The following is a 17,098-nucleotide window of genomic DNA, read 5'->3' as shown; positions in this document are numbered from 1 at the left end:
CCTTAGAACAAGTACAGTACTTCTGAAAGGCATCAGTTGCAATGCCATGTAAACCAAAAGTCAAGCAGCTAGCTAAAGCACCGGTTTCCTCCATGGCTCACTCATTCTTTGGCCTGTCAAAGGACAGAAAGACAACAAATTGACTGAGCCTCAACAACTCATCTGATAGGCTTCCAAAAATGGTAACAACTTTGTCACTTCTGGCTATGAGCGAATTTAAGTTGGCAATTCTGCCAACCCTCTGAGCCATCCAGACTCTCATGCCTTTCATTTTTTAGGATATGGTTAGATTAGCCCATCCATTATAAATATGACACAGCAGTACCCACAAGCATTACAGAGTTTTCAGCATTTCAGCTAAAAACCTCATTTCGGAAGGATTTACAGCTTGGCTGCAAGAGTGGCGTCTGGTTGAAACGTGGCATACAAAGTCTCGCCATAAGAGCCCAGCCATTTAATAATAAATCAATTTGGCTATTTTTAAATTAGAAGGCTCAAAAATACAAATGAAGTTTACCATTTGCTGACACATCTTCGATCTCAGAAGGAATGTGAATTCTACAGGTGGACTCTTCAGCTGATGTACATCATCATAGCTACACTGGCATCAGTGGAGTTCCAATGATTTACATGCCACAATTCTCTCCCTGTACTTATTAATGAAATATTTTCAGTTAGCTTTAGGGCCAAATCTTTGCTGTTGGTATAACCTACTGGAATCAAGGGAGAGTTGCACATTCACAGGCAGAAAAGACAAGTTTCTTTCTTCCCACTCCTGATTATTTAACTTTTAACTGAAACGAAATTGCAGAGGACAAACCTCATCATGTAGAACCCAGAGTATTTAAGGCAGCACACATCTTAGCTAGGACTATAATGAGAATTACAAGGCAGCTGTAGCACATGCATCAATTGCTACTTTTTAATCTTCATGGATGGATCCCTACGGCAATCTGTGCTATTGTGGATTCATATTTACACCATAAGTCTATATTTTAGTAGTTTCTTGGAGAGGCCATGCTGAAACTTGAAAAACCAAAAAGTCTCTGAAAAAACACAGAGGCCAAAGATTTGGCATTACGTTCAGGATTTTTTCTTCATTCCTCCTCTCTCACACTATCTCCTACCTATTGCTTGCTTTGTGTTGCAGAAAGGGCTACACATCTCTGCCTCAGCTTCTTCAAACCATGCATGTGCAGTGTCAACTACTGAAGAGAGCAGCTTGTATCAAGGGAACAAGTAAGATAAAGCACTAAGGCCAAAAACCAGAACATCCAAACTCAATTTAGGTCTGCCCCTACTTCCTCTGCCCCATAGGGCAAGTTCTGCCGGCTTTTGGCACTGTTTTCATCCCCTCCCTTGCCATAAAACCAAATGGGACTAATGATATTTACTAAACTGTGTGGAATTGGGATTTATGTATAACATATGCTAAACATACCATCTATTTGCATGTTTATGATTGCATGTGCAATCATAAATGCAAGGTGGAACTGCGTTTGAAAACGCATCATTTTACAAACATTTCTGAAAACCTGAGCATCACCTGGGTTATTGACCAGATCTTTTTAAATTTAGTATTTTGTATTTGGGGATTCTATAAACACAAAACATTTACTAACACTCAGCACATGCAGTGCCTGTCTATGATGGTGTATGCAGAAAGCACCATAGCATTAATTGATGTAATGCCCAAGATAGAAATATTTGCTTGCTTCACTCAGTACATTTCTTCATTTGCTGAATAATTCAGCTTCTCTACAGGATTAGCTGACCTTTGCTTGATAAAGTCATATTTCTAAGCATTTGCTTGCATTTGGTATTTTTAATCAGGTTCAAGTCCACTCACTGTACATCGGAGCTGAGAAAAATGATGCAGATACGTGTTTTAGCCAAATGATGTTCCTTATAGCACACACACTTTCCCCAAATCACCGAGTTGTTAACTAAAGTGTAAGAGAATTTATGATGCTAAATAAAACCAGAAAAAAAAAAAGATGTTTTAATAAGATGAAAATCCAAATGTTAAAATAATGAGCCATCTGTATGGGTGGCCCTCTCCTGAGAGATGCCAAGAGCTTTACCATCTGTGAAACATTTACCAGCTGTTTCCTTCCTTTTTCATGAGAATATAAGAAATCCTTGCAGTTGGTGTTTCTAACTGACACATCCCAGTGAAGGAAACAGGTTTGTTCGATGTCAGGGACCTCTCCTGAAGCTTAGTCTGGCTGGAATTAACCTAATAATACTTTGGTAAGCATTGCTGTTTCCTATTTCGAAAAGGTCTTTCCAAACAATGGTCCAAGAGGCCACAGAGCACTCTGGAAAATGGAGGAGGCAGAAAACAGCCCACAAACCACAGCCTGGTTACAGGGAAAAGAAAATCTATTGAATATTTGATCCGAACATTTCTTTAGTGTTTTGCTTTTTTTAAACCCTAATCTGTCGCAGAAATTCAGGATAAATTTGTAACCCATATGAAGCTCAAAGGCACCTGAAAGAAATAAGTATAATCGACGTATAGAAAAGGGCCTCACTGCTTCTCCTCTGATCAGCGTTTCACATACCTACAATCAGCACATCCCTGCGGCTTTTGACCTGACACGTACTGTACCTCAGCACGAGTGAGTTACGTAGGGTCCTAGGATAAGACAATGATGCTCTGAAAGACTTTAGTTTGTGGTACACACACATCAAAGGCTGCAAAATAAAAACAAATTTAATTCATGAAAGGATATATTGGCTTGTATTTATTTGCATCCTGATGCACCATAGCCCTAATCACAAAACATTTAATTATTTCCTTAGTGTTCTCTTATTTCATTAGCTGCCGATGTGAAATGAAGAGAATATAACTTAAGCAGAATTAGCTCTTAAATTCTAAGTCAATGAAATTTGCCCATAGGAGTGATAAAGGGAGTTTCTATAAAGTATTCAGTTATGTTTTCAGAAGTTAATTTTTCAAGAGACTTGTGAAGTGAGTCAGGAAAAAAAAAGAAAATCAGCATCTGATCAAGTTGACAGTCTGTGCGGTTGTGCAAAGAGCAATACTTGGTTATCATTTATATGCCAAACACCATGATATCCTGTACTTCACAATTTTCATAACTGTAACAGACACGTAAGATGTTATCAATAAAACACCTGGCTTTTTTCATAAGAATGAAAACTTAGAACTTAAGTTTTAAGTAATAGCAAAGAATAGCACAAGCCTTTTGCTAGGCATCCTCTCAGTTTTAGAATAGGTTCCAATACCGAATGGCACTGAAGAGCTTGTGATCTGTTCTTTGAGGAGGAACTACAAGGCTTGGTAGTTTGCACAATTTTTTAGGCATAGTTATATCACTGTCAAATGAATTTATATTTTATCAGAAAAAATAAAGTCGCCAAAGATGGTGAAATTTAAGTTTCATGCCATCCTTGAAGAGTAAGTCCCAGAAAACATCATGTCAGTATTTATTCTGAGACAAACTGAGGCATGAAGTAATACAGATTTTCAGATTGGTGTGTCTATTCTTGCCTCAAAACAGTCAACTTAGCTCAGCTAGATGAAGTCCTAATAGTACCGTAGCCCTTATATTCTTCTTTAAATGTTATAAAAACCTTGGGATACCAGATGGTATAGAAAAAGTGGGTTCTTTGAGCGTTACCTGTTCAAAAAAGGACCTTCTTCCGAGGTCAAGTGATTTTAATTAATTATATCCTCTAGTGACCCGAGCCCATAACAGCGTCTATACTTACATGAATGTTATTAGTATGTGCTTAGAAAGGGATCAGGCAAAGCTAACACTGAGTGCATTACACACTGCGCTCCCCTGCTAGAACAAGATGAAGGTCATTGGCAGGGCAGGCCATGCATGTGCGAAGTTTACACTGCAGATATCTTCACTGGGTTGCTGAAGTGCTCATAATTTCAGGCACTCAAATACTCTTCAACTTTGTGAGTATAGAACATATGCAATTAATCAGAAAGCCATTACTAACAAAAGATGGGTTTTGTAGGTGTATGAAATCCTGCATATATTTTAAGACTTATAAAAACCCACAGCTGAGTCTGCTATTTAAGACAAATAATAGCCAGGTTTTAAAATGCAGCAATCTTAATTTTTTGTTGCTATTTTGAAATATCTTGGGGTGATTTTCCATGGTTTTAAATATCCTACATGGCATCAAGCATAGAATATGTGTATACAGATTTGTATGCTCATATTAACCCATTTTCTTCTTGGTTCTAGTTCTAAAGAACAAATATTGCTCTGAACAAAACCCATCTTGAATAGAATATTTCCCTTCCACATGCAAGCAAGGAAAACCTCACTTGGCACTTGAGTACCTGTGTAATGAGAAAGGGTTAAGCCTTGCTTTTCTGTTTTGAAAGCTATCAGTTTTAGTAGTCAGTGCTTCTAAACGACACCAGTTAGCGTTCAATGTATAAATTCTAGATTATAAAAATGCTTTGTAACCATAGCCTCTTTTCTGTGCTCCTGGAAATGCTCTGACTGCTGGAAGCTGCACAGTGGGTTGGTAAGAACGAGACAGAATGAGCTCCAAGTAACACCAAGGTGACATGGGTGAGGTTACTGAAGATTTAGCGGGTTGCACAGTGCTCCTGGTTAGTAGGCGTTTGAGATGTAAACTCAAAGAATTCAAGCACTCGGCATAGCTAAAGATGCCATTTTACTTGTTGGAAAGGTAACTGTGTTAAACAGAGCATGCTGGATAAAGACCAGCACACATAACTACATTCTGCTTTAGCAAGTTCTCCCTTCATTCAGAGGGCTGATTAGGAAGGGTATTCCTCATTTTTGTCTTTGTGCTGCTCCCAGGCTGGAGGTGGACAAAGGCAGTTGACACTGATCACCTCTTGGACACATACATAGGAAAAATGGGCTTGTTAAGTAGGTAAGAGAAAACTGTCATTTTAGATGGAGACCCCTCACAGTTCCCTCGGGGACGAGTGGTAATTCCACCAGGAACTACAGGAACCACCCTCAATATATGGCAAAGAGAAACAAACTCAGTTCAAGTACTGGGGCTGCACCACTGCAAAGACCTGTGTGCACCCTGCGATAGAGAACCTGGCCATCGCACTTGGTAGCACTAAAGATCAAGGAAAGTTCATTTTTTCTCTCTCTAATTCTACATAACAGGCATCTGCCTTACCACAGTACTCAGAAAAGAACTACCACTAACCAAGAGCAGACTCAGATCCCATATTTGTAAATTGGCCTGAAATATATGGCTCTAAAAACCTTTTCAGTCCCTGTGCATCCTGTGTAACCAATGACACTGCAAGGCAAGTCACTGTTTTTCAGCAGATGTATTGAAGACTGAGCAAAGTACCACATCAATATCCAGAGAGAGACTCTGCTCCAGCATTTCTGTCCAGTTGGGAATTTCAACCAAGTAGGTATTTTGGGTTGCTCCCTGTACATATTTATATGCTTGAATGGACCTAAAAGTATCATCTCTTCTGGTACAAAGGGTCCTTAAGAAGAGCTGTAGGACAAGAGTAATAACATATATGAAGAGACACTGGCATTTTTGTGCACAGAAGGACTTTTCTGAGTATTATTTTAACGTGAATGACCAAAGTGGAGTTGTTTGAAAAACAAACAAACAAAGCAACCTCTACAATTGTTTCTGGTTTTCTTAACCTTGTCCTTCTCTTATTGGTATAATATTTATGATCTTGTGTATCTTAATTCTTCCATTGAGAGTCTTCTGCCGATTCACAGACCAGGTGCTGTGTAGGTGGGTGCTGTGTGGGTTTCCCCTCTGCTCAGATGCCTGAACTACAAGAGCTCAGCATCATGTTCAGCCAGGCCTGAACACCCTTTGAGCCAAGATTAACAATCTGTGCCAAACTACGGAGGCAGCCTGGGATCAAAACACCTTTTTAAAACCTTTTGTTAATATCTAGCTATAAAAATAGTACAAATCTGTCCATTAAAAAAAAAAATCTCTTAATCACTTGTGCAGTCAGGCAAACTTACACCTCATTTGTCAGAATGTCACTGAACATTAGATGCCCATCCTTGATATCATAGTAATTCATTATTACTTAAATTCATTTCAATGGAAGGTCTCAGAAATCCTTTCAAGAACAGGAAGAAAAAAAAAATATATCAAACAAACCAAAAAACAACCATATTTTTTGGCACTTAAGAATTCGTTTGTAAGCTAGCAATGGTTGCTGTTTTCATCAAATTTCAAAATATGATATGCTTTACAGCTTTTGTTTTAGTTAATTGATTAGCCAATCTCAGTCTATGGAGATCTTCCTCCTAAGAGAGGGACACTTGATCATAGCACCAGCATAATCCTCAGTGCTCTCCAGAACCTCCCTCAGCTTCATAACAGGGAAAGGTACCTACATTTAGCATTTGAACTGGATTTCTGAAACACTGTAGGACTCCAAAGCCCCCATTTGCCTCTCCACTGTCAATCCTCATGGGCTGTCAGTGTCTTTTACTGAGTCTTGGTAAAAATACAAAAAAGAAAAGTAAAATTTAAATAGGACTGCGAAGTACATTTGGTATCAGATTGCCTTGAAACCTACTGTAGCTTTTTGCAAAACTATACCCATGTTCTCCCAAGTTCTTGGGCACATCTGGAGTTTCACAGTTTTGGATCAAACCAGATGACAGCAGTCTGTCAAAAGACAGCCAGAAGCCCATCAAACAGATATGCAAAAGAATTAAATGAATAAAACTCTTTTGAACCCAAAATAGAATTTTCTATAACACAGAAATAGTGCTTTTTCCAAACTTCCCTTCAGGGAAAGGACAGAAAGTTAATTCTTTCTGTCTGAAAACAACACATTGGCTTTACTGATGACAGTCTTCAGAAATAGAAAGGCAAAACCATTTACTCCTAGCTGTAGACCATATTACACACATGAAAGCAGCATTCACGTGCATGATGGGGAGATGGAACCGAAACTACACCAGGATTTGCAGTCACCTTTGGTGGACTCAACTTGTACCCAAACATTTTACAATTCAGGTATAGAAAAATCTTAATTAACTCAAAACACCGTTTTGGACTGAGAAGCCAGCAGAGCTTGCTCAGAAAGGGCTTCTGGCTCGTTTGGAGAGATAGTGGTTCAGAGCATTGTGCTTGGCCTCAGAAGTTTAATTGTACCTAAATTAAGACTGAAAGCTGATCAGGTTGGATCAAAGCCAAGTGGGATTCTGGAACAGAGATTTCTCACTCTGTCCTCTGCTAATATTTTTCCAAACTGCTTTTTGGCAATCCCTTCAATTTTGCACCCAGTTTTCCCTGTAAGTGAGCAGTGAAATTCCAAGGGGTTCTATCAGGAGTTAAAATCACTCAGTATATATTTGCCAGCGCATGCAGTGTTTATTTTTAAACAGTGCCAAAAGTGTTTATAGATAGAAACAACAGGACAACCCATAATTAAATAACTGTTTCTGCTACATCTGCTATTTAGTAACTTGAAGGAAAATAATTTCCCAACAACAAATAGGAATGGTCAAGAAAGCTCTCAAGTTTGGGCCCATTATTACCAGATAAAACAACATATTAGTTGCTTAGCTACCAATCATAAAAGAAGCCCAATTAAAAATGAAAGAATCTTAACTAGCTGCATGGAATATAAAAGTGAAAAGTTAAAAGCTGTCAGGTGGTTAGTGGAGAGAATACCGAGAAGTGATTGACAAACTGGGCTTGCTTTGCTTCAAATTTGGCTTTGATTCAATAAATGATTGACACACTGATGTCGTCTGAAATAGCAGATTGTGCTTTGGAGAGGCTATTTAGCAGCCCACTGATTGACAGGCTACTAAAATTGTCCCATGGACAGAGGTAACCAAACAGAGCTATATTTTGACAGGTGGACTTTTTTTCCCCCCTTCACCTGTATTTCCTATACAGTTTATATTAAAAGCGGTAGAGAAAGGCCATAAAAGTGTCATTCAATTTTCATAAAAATGGCTTGATGTCTCCTTTTGTAATAACGTTCCACAAAACCAGAATTCCATTCCCCCATTAACTATCCCGCTTTTTATGGAAGACTCTTAAAGCCAAACTGAACAGCCTCAGACTCCTTTTTCAGAAACGGAGACATATTGTGAACACGAAAGCATTTGCCCGTTTGCACAACGATCACCATGCAAGGCAGGAATGAGTAATGTAACCAAACATCTTTCCTAACCAGTACCAGGTAACAAGACTCAAGTCAAGGAGGATAAAGTGTCATCCTAACGCTCAGGCTCAGCATCTCCCATAAGCCAAGGATGGGGTGGATCAGCACCCAAACTGGAGATCTACAACCCTGATTAAGACTAAGGGTTTCTAAGAAGTCGTTGTGTGTCCTCCATAACAGGTGCAAGGCAGTGCAAGACGATGCAAGGAATATTGCCAACGATGACACAGGTGCTTTAGAAATGCCTCATTATTTAGGAACAAAGAAAGAAGTATTCTAACAAAAATAAAACTCCCAACATTTTTTTCTTTTTTAAATCAAAGAGCACTACACAGCATTTTTCCTGAGTAAGCATAAGTACATTATTCCCTCCACCGTTAGCCTCCAGATTCTAAAAAAAAAACCCCAAAACCTAGTTTTCTAGGTTTATTATCACTCTTGCTTTTGACACTTTTAATACAAAACAAATTACTACTGCTCAGCAATAAGTCTTTCTTGTTTCTAAATATTCTCTTTGTTCCCAATGTTGCCAATTACAAAGGATGGTCCCTACTTTGTCTCCCAGTCCTTATTCTTTACTTTTTAGATTTCTACTAAACTTAATTGTTTCTGGTCTGCTTCTTTGGTAACTCTCAGTCATTTATACAGAATGCTCTTTGCTTCCCACCTCCAGCTTTGCAACTGCATGCAATTCACTGATAAAACTACACTTCATTTAACCCAAAGAAGTCTGCACGATGATTACAGACAAAACACTAAGGATCAGCACTTACCTCAGGCTTAAACAACCTGTGGTAGGTATCTGAGTTTGCAAGTTACACTCTCAATTTACAGAGAAAAAGAAAGAGATTACTCCCTTCAGATAAGCTGCTCTACAGCACATATTCAAACCAGACAGCACAGGAAACACAAGGAAAAATACTACTAATAACTACTTACCTGACAGAGACACATACAGAACAGCCAAGAGAGGATCTGCATGAGAAGGTAGGAAGGAACCAGCAGGAGAAACGTCCTGAGTTCAATCTTTGCATGTGTGGGGCAGCTGCAGCTCATGAGGGGTTCGTGGAATCTACTAGAAACACCTGCAGAGGAGCTGGGGGGTCTCACCCAGGAGAGCAACGTCTTCTGGGCCTGGTGCACAAACGTTTCCATTAATGTTCAGAATTTTTTGGCAGATCTTCTGTAGAAAAAAAAAAATACCCTATTTTAAAATATTTTTTGGCCTTCCTTTAGTTTTCACACAGAATTATTGCTTTTTGCTACATGAAATCTTCATCTCTTTTTTTTATCAAAATTACATTTCAATTAAAATCATATTAAGCATTTGGTCTCTGTTAGTGGCTTTAGCATTTCGGTTACATTTTCTCTGTATTGTTTATTAAACAAACGAGTGTAGTACATGTAAACTGTGTTTGTCTATTTCACCTTTTTTGACATTAGAAAAGAATCCCTGTATGGCTCAGTGTATGACACAGTTTACTACAAGTGGCAACATAGAGAATTACAGATTCTGAAAGTATTTAGCACCTTACCTTTTCCCCAACCATTGTCAGAGATGGAATACTAGAGGCTCTAGGAAGTACCGGTATCATTTTAGCCCCAAATATCTCAGTTCAATTATTCCAACTGTCGGCATAATTTTATTCTCTGACTATACATGATAATAATAAATAATCACACCAATAAAATAAAGAATAGGCTTACGCTGCACAAACAATTAATTTATGGCATAATGGATAGCACACATCCCAATACCATGGTGACTTGGTGCTTTGTAATGAAATGATCCAGACAGAAGGGGTATTCACATACTTTGTCAAATCGACACTGCTATAGCCATTTTAAAAGCAAGTTCAGACTTTTGCCTTCCCTTCTATTCAGGGCAAGCAGCTTCTAACCCAAAGTTTCCTGTAGATGTTCATATGGTTTTGCCAACTGTGTATATATTTTGCACAGTTTATCCGCTCTCTTTATTTGGATTGCTACTCAATCTTTAAAAGGAAGAGAGAAATCCAGCATCAAAGAGCCCCAAATATTTACTTGCCTGTGTTTGTGAGTGGCCTGGCCTCTCCTGTCCCCTTAGCGCTTTCAGAAGAGGAAAGATGCTCTACTTTCCAAAAGAAAACTGCTTCTGCCTTCTTTTGTGCCTCCTCCAGAAGACACAACCTCACAACCTCTTAGCTCCTGCCAACTAACAAACAAGACCTTTCCAAGTGTGAATTTCATACGGGCACAGGATTCCTTCGCAAGATTGCTCTCTAAAAGAAAGGACCATATCCAGTCCTTGTGTTTTGCATCTCTCTCCTCCCCGATTACAGTAGTGCACAGTCCTTTTTCTGATGCACGGAATAAAAAAAAGCCCAAGACCATCTTCAAGCTTCTAGTTTGCAGGGATGTATTCGGCAGTTACGCAGGCATTGCATGAAACATGTCCATTTTATCATTTTAACATTCATAGCGTATTTGCAAAAATCTATTAAGACATATTTTTCAACTAAATATGATACTTAAGGAAAAATGTTTTGGAAGAACATATTGCCATCTTGATGTTGCTTTTCCATCCTAAAAATGACAGTTCTAGTTTTTCTTTCTTTCTCAGTTATGCCTTTTTCCAAGGACTCTTCATAGACTCCAGTCCATTTCTTGCCCAGTTCCAGCGGACTCTTATTATTTTAAAAAATTCTGAAGATACTGTTATTTGTTTAAAAAGAAAATAATTCCACTAGTCCGATGTGCCTGCCGAATAGGGACTTAACTCAAAATCCACTGAAGAAAATAGGTTTGTGGATCGCAGTATGAACAACTTTTAGATTGAACCAATTCAATTAGCTGCTTTCGCTCTTTTGATTGGGAAATGGTATTACAGTGTTGCTGTGCTTATTTCAGAAAAAGTGGCATGTTTATTGTTGTTTGTTTTTTTTTTTTTTTAAACTGGAGATTTGTTGTGATTTAAAGAAGGAAAATTCAGTTCCTAAAATGAGAGCTTCCAGGCTGTTTCAGTCTGCAGTAGGTTTGCAAGTCTGAATTATAAATTCTGGAAATAGGATGTCATAGTTAAAAAATGCATGGTGAGCCTTATGTATAGTTCTGAATGAGATCTTATGTGGTATTCTAGCTGATGACATTGTGATGGAAGATGAACCACAGATGTGGCTGGTGAAGGTAGCTGCAGCCAGAGCTGTGCAAACCATCGCACTCTTTTAAATTCTCGTTTCTTGGCCACAAAAGATTACTTTTTGCAGTTAGATGGGACTGCAAACTCAAATGCCTCTTTTGCAGCCAAAGGGTGAATCCTTTAGCTGAAGATTAGAAGTCAAGGGTCTCTGGAAATGCTGCCTGCTGTTACTCAAAGTATAAATTATTAGCAATATCAGGTTTTCATCCCAAGAGGTGAAATTTAACCTTCCCTACCCCACCAAACTGGGTGTAACTGAACTGCGTGCAGAGAAATGCCTGAAAGGGGAAAACATTATTTTGCCCCAATGCTGCTATTATAACCCTTTGTAGGGAAAAAGAGCTGTATAGCATGGCAAGGAATGCTTCTACAAAAGAAACCCTGAATATACATTCTATAAACAAACAAGTATTTGTCTAAATGTGAAAGACATGCAGAAAGGGGTGCCTTCTAGTGACCAGGAACACACAGGGAAAAATAATAGAGAAAGTCACAAAATGAGATACAACTAGAAAGGAACATAATAAGAAGAAAGTGTTTTGTAAGTGTGTGCTCTATGCAGGAAAAGACCTAGGAAAGATTACATCTGTCACTCAGCAGAGAAAGCTCTCGACAGATCACCCTAAGAAAGCCTTTTTTACTTTCATCTTCGCTACGGGAATCAGCTGTGATCAGATTGCAAAAATAATCAAGACCACTGTTAGATTAGTGGGAGCTCTGACTACAGTAGGAAGAGGTTCAAGAGCACTTACGAAGCATGTAGATAAGGTCAGGCCATTAAACTCATCTTAGAAAAATATCAGAACCACCAGTGACCGTCCCTGAAGACCTGTGAAGGACCAGTGGTTTCCAGCAGACTCAGCAGTGCAAATACAGCAGCTGTCTTCAAGATGGAAGGGTGGGAAGGGACCACTGGGTCTTCTTACCTTCTGTTCATATAAAAATACTGGGACAAAAGAATCAGACTATCCATAAGAACATAGAACAAGGTTTTTGGAGATAAACGAGAGATGGATTTATAAATAAATATGGATTTATTCAGGATAGATTATGTCAAACCTACCTAATCTTGACTTGTGTAAGCTTCTGCCGCTGTCTCACGTGAGTCTCACATGGGTGAGCTGTGGAATATCCTCCAGATGACACCATCGCAGGGGGCTGGAAGAGGTCGGAAAATTATACTCCAAAATTACACCTTCACGGCTCATTGTCAGGCTGGACTAACACCTGGAGTGGGTCCTGGGCCCAGTAATACCCAATACTGTTAATGTCTTAGAAAGTGGAACCGAAAATATTATGCATGATATCTGCAGGTGGTACCAAGGTAGGGGGAATGGCAACGGCCTTTGAAGACAGTGTTATAATACAGAATGCTCTTGACAAATTGTAAAAACAGTCAGAAAAAATAGGGTGAAATTCAAGATTAATCAGTGCAAAGTTGTCGCTGATGCATAATCAGCTGCTCAAATATGGGATGGGGACAACTGATTACAAAGCAGTTCTGCAAGGAAGCATCTGGGGTTACAGTGAATCAGAAGCTGTACATGAGTCAACAGTGTCGTGCTGTTGCAAGAAGGGCATATGTCAAACTGGGACATATAAACAGGGGTGTCATGTGTTAGACATGTGAAATAATCCCGCTTGGTGCTGAGAAGATTTCAAATGCAATACAGCATTCAGTTTTTGGCGCTGCACTTTGAAACATATGTCGCCCAGCCACAGAACAATGAAAATAGTGCCAGGTCCAGAAAACATGACCTACAAAGGAATGGCTGAAGAAATCAGGGTTGTCTGGTGAGTAGATGTATTAAGTCTTCAAATATATCCAAAATTGCTGCAGAGAGGAAGGAAACAAACCGTTCTCCATTTCTTGTGAGAACACCATAAGAAGAAGCAGACAGGTTTCCAGAAACATTTAATAGTAGGAAATTTTTCTGTTGTTTAAGCCAATGGAATAGTTTGCCCAGATGAATTGTTGAATCATATGATCGTATGGTCAAATGTGCCTCAAGAGTGAACCAAATATATTGAATCCTGTCATGGGCAGAGAGACCGCACTGGTCAGCTTACCAAGGTGCTCTGTTTTCCATAAGGATTCCCCAGTCTGCCTGTCGAGTTGATTCTTTCAGAATGATTGTAATCACAACATTTTTAAAATACTTTTTTTCCCCCCAGTAATTCGAACAAGGAGGAAGTAAAGATTGAAGATGACAATATCAATAGCTAGTAATATTACTACATATTTTAAATTTTCATTTATCAACCCAAATAATTTCTTTTTTTTTCTATTTGTATAACTTGTTAGAACATCCACTTTTTCTTTCTCTAAAGTGATAGGCAAAGCGTGAACAGGGTAAGCAACTCCAAGCCGAATTTCCTTCAAGATGAGCTATGTACTTCCATATATAACTTCTAAGAAACAAACAAACAAACAAGATGGGAATCAAAACCCCCCACATTTAATGATCGGCATAGCAGCCACAGAAAGAAAGACAGACAACAAAACCAAGTAACACAGCTGAGTTTGTTGTGACTACCCACGATGGTAACTGTTATCAAAGTCAAGTACACGAAGCATATTTGGCCCTTTCTTGTGCACAAAAAATGTAAACTTTACTGTAATGCACAACAAACCACACACATTATTTTGAAAAATCAGACAAAAACCAGCCCAAAGCTATAGCAATAGAGGATTTTCACTGTCCCACATCACACTATTGTTCCATACAATCTGCACCTAACCAAGAAATTGGAAAACCTCTAAGAACATACCTAGTTGATTGTATACTGCTGTATTTGGGGGGAGAAAATTCCTTTTGGATCCCAGTGGGGAATTCAGCTCGTGCCCTGAAGCATGAGATTTGATTACTCTTTTTTGAACATGCATAACTGCCATTGCTATTACTGGTCATAACATTTTGTCAGGAAAGAGAAATATTATTCTGCAACATAATAAAAATAGATAAAATTCAATATAGCTTCAGAATCATTTGCTACATTTCCAAAGTAAACATTAAGCACCCATCAAGATTATTCCATTGGATAAGCCAAGGAAGCCTCCAGTGCTATCTGTTCATTTTATTATCTCTTAATTTTCAAGTGTGCAAAAATGCTTTTGGTAAATATTATGGGTTCTTCCTGTGCTAAAAGAGATGCTAAATGACCTTCACCAACTTAGTTATAAATAACAGAAGCAGAGAGCACACAAATGCTATATAGTTTCAGCTCTATCCAAACCTATCAGCGAGTTCTGACCGGTGGATAAAAATGGACACCAGATCCTGCGTGCTTTTTTTCCCCTTCTTCATAATCCCACCCCAGTTCCCTCTTGAAAGGCATTTTGTTCTGTCAGCCATAATGGCATCTGCTGGTGGAGACAGGAAGCCATAAATCTGTAGGGTTCCTCTCGACCAAGCCTTGTTAATGCTCCCATTTATCACCGAGGATAGGGTGCCATCTCACTAGTGCTCTACTCAGAAGTCCATCTTCTCAATTTTCCCTTCCCAAAGGAGTAACCATTTAAAACAGTGACTTTCTCATCTTGCATGTTGAGATTAAAAACGCCACTGATATAAATACCATACCCAGTGTGTAGCATTTGGATTTAAGCCATGACTCTGGAGAACAATAGCCACTACTTGCTGATCCCAGGCTACACTGAATCACTACTTTGCTTACATCTAGATCTTGTATCTTTTCAACTTGCACAACACTAGCAGATCCCGGATGGAGAGGTTGAAATCTTAAGGGACTCTGTCATTTGCGCCCCCTCCTGACGCCTGCTAGTGTCCCAATGCATTACAACATGTCCCACAGTTTGGGAGAATTGTTAATAAAAACATCACTGTGTTAAAACAGCGTTTAATACACAATTCTTCATAATAAACAAACTATCCTAATCAGAGGGCCAGTATCTCTCTCTGCAGCCAGGGAGGAGAGAAAACATAAAACCAAGTAGAAGTATCTCCATTCTTCTGATTTGGCAACCAAAACATAGAAGATGGAGGGTTCAAAATCACAGATCAAAGCTGGATGAAATGTGAAAATCCTAGTTTACCACTCTGCCCCTGAAATACCTTATACAGGTCCAGTGCTGCACTTAACAAACTAGGTAGTATGTCACTTCTCATCCCAGTGCCAGGATAATCCTCCCCACGCCGTGAAAGCTCTGGCACGCTTGGCCTTGTATTCACACCCACCTGTATGGGAGGCAAAGCAGAAATGCCCTGGTGTGCACCAAATGGATCTTACACGTGCTGCACACAGGTATAAAACGTCTGTGCAATTGTGACTCATTCAAGCAGAGCTGTTCGCTTCTGAGTGAGTTATGCTAGGCAGAAGTGGAAAAATGAGTATTTTATAGTAGCGTTATCCTGTTTTATCTTTCAAACCAAGCATTTGCTTGCACCAATAAATACTTTCAAATTGCTTATAAAAATTGCTAGAGTTCGTACAGGGAAGGCTATCAAGTAATTTAAGTGAAATCAGTTTGGTGGGCACTTTCATAAACACAATCTCGTCTTAGGCTGCTAAATATAAAGGTCACTCAGGGGTCTTCCCATGGAAATTCATTCCCTGCCCAAGCTGCGGTTTGCAGATCTCCAGTGACACCAGCTATGACACGGTGGCTCTTGCTGGTGCTTTGTAACAGAGCCCGATCTAATAGACTGATTTTAGAGAGATGCAAATTACTTCTATTAAACCAAATAGTTTCATTAGAAAGATACAAATGTCAAAACAGGAAAAAAAGTATCTAAGAACTTGGTTCCCTAGCAAACCCCGGGAGCAGGCTATGGAGCTTTGCAAAATCCACTTTTAAGATGTCTTATACAAGTTATAATTAAAATATAGAAATTGAACTACCCTTTCACCCCCAAAATCACTTTTAAACCCTCATGGTGTTAAGAACAGCTGTGGAAAAAAACTGAAGTGGGTAAACAGGGCAGGGAAAGTTACCTCCACGTGTCTTGGGGAACAAAACTGTTCGAGGCTCCAGTGCCACCTGCCCCTCCTTGGCCTGGGGGCAAGTTAGGGTCTCTGAAAGGGTGACAAATTGTATGGTTGGACAGGACATACTCTGGTTTGCCATGAAGGCACAGAAGCACCTGATGGACACACCTGAATCCCCCTAAATCCAGGTGCAAGGGGAAAACAGAACGGAGGGTGCTTGAGCAGCGTACACTAGCCCTGCACTCCTGGGCTCCCTGGTGCCTCATTTGTTACTGCAGAAGGGCCTCCAACGAAGCCTTGGGTTTCACCCGAACTTCACCAAACTTTGCATTTAGGACCAAGCGTGCCGGGTGACCGCCAGGGTGAGGATGAAGATGAGAGAAGACAAAGGGCTGCGGTGTCCTCAGCCCCAGTGACACCTGAGGAATCACCAGTCACGCGTGGTTGCAGCAAGGCGGTGGGAGCACCAGCCGCGGGTCCCCACAGACCCCACGCGTGGCGGGGTCACTGCCTTAAACCCCCAGAATTCCAGTGGAAACGCCCGAGTGACATGGGGCGCGAGGCGCTGCCGCCCCGTCCCGAGCGCCCTCCATCGGGGGACAAACCCTCCGGGGGACAAACCCTCGGGGGCTGTGTGGGGTGGTCTCGCGTGGGGTGGGGGGAGGATGAGAGTGTGGTGGGGTGGTGACGCGGGGCTGCGACACCGGGGGCAGGGGCGCGCCCTGTCCCTTTAACGCCCCGCGCTGCCGCCCGCCTGCGCGAGTAAATTCATCCTGTCATCAGGTCGCGGAGGAGGAGTT

At 40.1% G+C, this 17,098-nt stretch overlaps 1 long non-coding RNA gene across 1 annotated transcript in view; it reads right to left on the bottom strand.

The window, feature by feature from the left end:
- Positions 1 to 13,027, bottom strand: part of LOC135575591 (uncharacterized) — a 235,871-nt gene extending 222,844 nt beyond the window's left edge. The window contains exons 1-2 of the long non-coding RNA XR_010466643.1: positions 12,412 to 13,027; positions 9,110 to 9,353 (exon numbers count right to left, since the gene is read on the bottom strand). This is a non-coding gene — a long non-coding RNA (uncharacterized LOC135575591). The remainder of the gene's footprint in view (positions 1 to 9,109; positions 9,354 to 12,411) is intronic.
- Between the last annotated feature and the right edge of the window lie 4,071 nt (positions 13,028 to 17,098).

This window comes from Columba livia, chromosome 16, assembly GCF_036013475.1.
Source record: "Columba livia isolate bColLiv1 breed racing homer chromosome 16, bColLiv1.pat.W.v2, whole genome shotgun sequence".
NCBI classification, from domain to species: domain Eukaryota; kingdom Metazoa; phylum Chordata; class Aves; order Columbiformes; family Columbidae; genus Columba; species Columba livia.
Note: the sequence above shows the minus strand (reverse complement) of the source record. Positions and strands in the feature narration are given on the sequence as shown.